General features: G+C 32.0%; 1 non-coding gene across 1 annotated transcript; it reads right to left on the bottom strand.

Moving 5' to 3' along the window:
• Positions 1 to 401: 401 nt before the first annotated feature.
• Positions 402 to 477, bottom strand: TRNAA-GGC (transfer RNA alanine (anticodon GGC)). Its single transcript has one exon. It is a non-coding gene; the product is annotated as a tRNA-Ala (tRNA).
• Positions 478 to 5,701: the final 5,224 nt, after the last annotated feature.

Here is a 5,701-nt window from a genome sequence, read left to right as displayed (position 1 = left end):
ATATTTTACAGGTCATAGGTCAGACTGCTGAAGTAGGCCGTGGAAAGGAATAGATAATAGCTCAAAGTTTATATATATATATATATATATATATATATATATATATATATATATATATATATATATATACATTATGTATGTATATATATACATATATATATATATATATATATATACATTATGTATGTATATATATACATATATACACTATATATGTATATATATATACACTATATATGTATATATATATATACATTCAAACAAGAAATCCCGCCAAACGGCGAATAAATACTCATATATACAGAAACAGATATAAGGAAAAGGGATAGGAACACATATAAAGGACGAACACAATAGAGGTGGGGAAGGCGGAATCGAACGGATCACAAGAGTAAAAATATTTCCTCGACCGGGACTCGAACACCGGATCTTTCCACTTGCCGGGCGGATGCTCTTAACCACTTGAGCTATCGAGGATATGTAATATACTCTGAGATCCGTGGGTCTTATATGTCGCCAAGCGCCCCGATTCTTTAGCCAAGAGATGGCGTCAGGGGGCTGTTTCACCCACCAAAGGAGAAATAGACAATACACAAGAGGAAAGGACAGTGGGTTGGTTAGAATTCATAGAACATCATACAGGAAAGGAACAGTGCGTTTCGTGGCACGCATAGCCAGAAGAAAGAGATGAGCAACATTGGCCAAAGTATGTTTATGTATGTATATATATATATATATATATATATATATATATATATATATATATACATATATTGACGACATTTGTATTCAAGAAACGTCTTAAAAATGGAATAAAAAATAAAAATGAATTGACCAGGTCCGCTGCCACGATCTGGAAGATTTAGAACTTAATTTAAGAAAGGAAGCATTAATATTCCACGTAATAGTATAAGGAGAATCCAACAAATGTCCAAATCTCGTCAAAGTCGAGAATTCGGTGTCGCAGTTGCGTATTCGGGGAAATTGACTAAAGTCGCAAACGACGACCCCATTGGGTCTCACACTCTATTAAGGAAAGGTCACGTCTTGACTAAACTGGAGGAGTTCACAGGTCAAATGATTAAGAAGGCCATTTAGGCACCACTAAAGATACTAAATGTTTCGACCCAAATGAGAGTCGATTTAAGGACGAGAGATGAAATTATAGTAATAATAATAATTATTATTATGATAATAATAACAATTAAGGATAGATTCTACAATGAGGAAGCTATAATACGACCGCCATTACATTATGAATATTTGAAACAAAAGAATTCGACGATTGTTATGTGTTGTCGAATGGGGGAATAGTAGGCGCTGGGATAAGTGTTTGAGGTCCGGATATTACGTAACAATGCATGCGTTGCTAAGGTGCGTTGGCGTTTGTTTACAAACAAATTCGTCCGTAATACAACGATGCTTGCGTGTATATATACATATATGCCATTACGTAAAGATACAGATACCTACACTTTGAATTGGTTAAAGATTAATTTGAGTTTTTCATCGTCATTTATTAATGTTTTGTATTTGATTGGGCATTATGGTTGCTAGGTTATTGTTCACCGCAAAGTTGCCAGGCGTTTTTTTACAAACATATATGCCTTTAACATAAATGTTTCTGTATATTTGTCGTTGTAATAACAACAAATACATAGAGGTATAACTAGAGATATATGAATTCGTTTTTTTGATTCTTCTTGTGGTTTAAAAAATATTTATTTTTGGAACATATTTGCGATGTTACTAGGAGATTGTTTACTGCAACGTTGCTAGGCGTTTGTTTACAAACATATGTGCGTGTTATATGACGATATTTGAGTAAGTAAATAACTAATGTTGGCGTATATATTTGGAATTACATTACAACTGACACTAATTTATTGTCGGAGATGAATTTTTAATTGATCCGAGGAAATTTTGAGCATTTTTTCTGGTTTATTAAACCTTATCTTTAAATTTGTCAGTACTTCAGTTTCTTCCGATGATGACGGAGCTAATTTCCTTCGAAATTATTAAGAAATAACGTGTGAGTGATCTTTTTATGTGTTCTTATATTGTTTGTTGGGGTTTAAGGTTTTCATTCAACACTTCCGTGTCACTTCGACGATATATATATATATATATATATATATATATATATATATATATATATATATATATATATATATATATATATATATATATATATATATGTTCTTTTCGGTGGATATATACGACTTTTCTTTCGTTTGACGGAAATACAGGTGATTATGAAGGTAATTATCGTAATTTCATTGTGTATTTCTTGAGTTTACGTTTATACATTCCTCCAAATTATAGTACGTCCATCAGGGCATTTCCCTCTCGTCACTTGTTTCGGCTAGATATCGTAATTGGTGCCCCTCCGTAATAGAGTCTATTGTCTATTGGTGGGTGTTCTGTTCGTTCCCAGCGGTGCCCTTGACTTTGACGAAGGCCGCGAACGGTGAAAGTGTTCCATTTTCGTGTCCCTAGGCGACTAGAAATAGATCTCGTCTTAGCGAGGCGAGCCGCCACCGCCGCTACGGGTCACGTGACCTCGGGAGGCGTCCCCATTGGTCGCCTTCCCCCCCTCCAAACCCGACTTCGCTTTCAATACTCTTCTATTTCTCTCTCACTCCTTCGCGCTCTTCCGCCTTCTTGCTTTTTTTTTGTATTCATTTTTCACGTTTAATGACGGCGTCACCCGCAACGCGGCGCTACCTCGCGGCGAAGCGAAACTGAAGTTTTGAAGTAACGCCCTTTGAATAGTTTTATTAAATCATATTTTATAAGTTAAATTAAATTTTTTTAAGCGTAAAATTACATCTTAATTTTTGCAAAACCAGTGTTTTAGGGATGTTTTTGTTTGGGGAAAAATAAGGACATTGAAGCGTAAATATAACATTATATATATATATATATATATATATATATATATATATATATATATATATATATATATATATATATATATATATATATATATATATATATATAAATATATATATACACATATATATATGTATATGTATATATATGTGTATATATATATATATGTATATATATATATAAATAAATATATATATATATGTATATATATATAAATATATATATATATATATATATATGTATATGTATATATATGAATATGTGTGTCTCTCCCGTTGTTATTTCATAAATAATTTCGACGGAATTTAGCTGCGTTTTCCTCAGAAGAAATATTAATACTTTTTTTTCTGAGGAAGACAAAGCAAATTTGCGTCGAAATTATTTAAGAAATAACGTGTGAGTATATGTGAATATGTATATATATATATATATATATATATATATATATATATATATATATATATATATATATATAATATCAATGAAATAGGAAATATGTTTCATTACTATAATAATTTTTATTTATTTCCCATAGTTACAAAATTTGTTAAAAATGTTTTAATAATAATATTTTATAAAAAAATTAATCAACAAAAAAATCAGCCGTCCATTTTGGCCTTCCATTATATTCATTACGTAATTTATTCATTAGTTAATCACGTGATAATTACCGTATAAGCGTTGTTTATTTCGATTTATATTAATTTTCGATGCATTTAAAACATATTTCTACTTTCCGAATAGATTTAGATTGCATAATGTTATTTTCCTTGAATTTGTTTTTTAGAATTTCAATACATTTTTATATCATTCAATTTTTGTCATTTTTTTATCTTTCTCAGGTAAGTCCTGATTGTTATCGCCACCGGAAGTTGGCGGTGATTGGGTGAGTAACGTAAAATATTAATGTATTGTCCTATTTTTTATTGGTCATCATTATCGCAATTGTCGCTAGATTATTTTAATTAATTAATTTTGATGAAAAGTTCCTTATTTTTTTAAACGTCCATTTTTACGCTAATTTTTAAAGAGATCGTCGTTAAATAAATGACTAAATAACGTGACAGTTGTGTTGCTAAGAAACCACAGGACAATTTAATTAATAAGGCAAAAAAATTTTCGATTATTATCATATCGATATTTTTGTTTTAAATATATCGAACGAATATCGTAGCATTTCAAATCAATTCGATGATCGATAAAATCAAAAGACAAAATATTGCTAGGGAACCATAGAAATATCGAATAACTATCGCAATTGTATGCATCATATCGTTAATTATATATTTTATTACATCCATTACTATATCAATTATTATAAACATTATTTTTATTACTTTGTTTATTTTTTTACTATATCGAATTTATATCGAAGAATTTCGATTAAATTCGATGATCGATATATATCAAAATACAAGGAAACATTAGTATTTTGTAGAATTCTGGAATGTGAATTTAATTAAAACATCGTAATAATTTGTTAATTGATTAATTAATTACTTATATTTAGCTATTTATATGCATACATACATTTATATGCAACCAACTATCGATTTAAAATGAAGGAAATGCGATATATGCGAAAAAAACGATTGATTGCGATATTATTTTTGATAAAAATGGTGAGGTAGTGTCATATAAAGTCGAAATTGGTATTAATATCGATTATCGATATATATCGATTAGTTAGGCTTCTACGACAATCTTGTCTATTTCCCCCCTGCCAATCGCACAACATGCAGGACGTCGATAATATATCGCATTATTATTAATATCGATTATCGAAACGACTTTGATACATTCCCTTTGATGTTAATGACGTACAAATAACGTAGTTGATCAAGTTCCAAAATATCGATATATCGTTGATCGATATTTTTACAATCAAAAGTAATTAAATATAATTATCTTACTATCGCCTTAGGCGTAACGTTGGCGATCAAATTTTGATTATTGAAGAATCGATTACTACAGCCATCCGACGTTTCTATCTGAATGTTAACTTGTTCTTACGCGCTATCTTTCATAACAACGTTTCAGTCGTCTGAGTCATAACTTGTTTAGTGAAATAAAAATGGAGTTAAGCGCGTAAGGACTTTCGACGTGTATCAACAACACAGAGAGTGTGATTCAATCGACTTACTTCCACCTTTCGCGATAAATTCCCATCCTTTGCCACTTTCAAAATTCCTTCTCTCAAATTACCGGCCATGAAATACGATTTTAATGGCTACATAAGCGTCTTAATTAGTTGAAACTCTCGGTTGAACCCGGAGAAATGTCCATTTTTCAATTTAATTCTGTTTACTTAAACAATTGAAGCGGAGAAAAGATTTAAATGGACAAATTGCCGCCATATTCAAAATGGCGATTTGAAGATCCACGCGGATGGAAAACGTTTCGAATGATAAAATGATTCCTAATGCGTCGAAATGTTTCGTCATAGTCTCAGTGTTTCCCCCCAATCCTTCACAAACCCCTGCACGTGGACCCTTCGTCCAATGGGGTGAGGAAACCCTTAAAATGAGGGTTTCTAAGGGACGGGTGTCGGATATACTAGTGCCGTAGTAGTAGTATGTCTGCATAGGGCCATTGGCCGCATTAAATCCTCCCCTACTCACCCACCATTCACCCTTCACCCCCCCCCCCTGCGTTCACCCTCCCTGGGAGGGAGGGTAGTGGAGTAGGGGAACAGGGGGCGGGAGACCCTTAGGGTATTTTTAAGGGTATAGGGGACGATGCGACGGAAATAGGGTTATGGGTGTTTGGATTAATTTTCTCTTTCCGAACGATTGCAGAAAAAATT

Source organism: Hetaerina americana, unplaced genomic scaffold (genome assembly GCF_022747635.1).
Source record: "Hetaerina americana unplaced genomic scaffold, ioHetAmer1.1.p SCAF_39, whole genome shotgun sequence".
NCBI classification, from domain to species: domain Eukaryota; kingdom Metazoa; phylum Arthropoda; class Insecta; order Odonata; family Calopterygidae; genus Hetaerina; species Hetaerina americana.
This window is presented reverse-complemented; position numbering and strand designations above follow the sequence as displayed.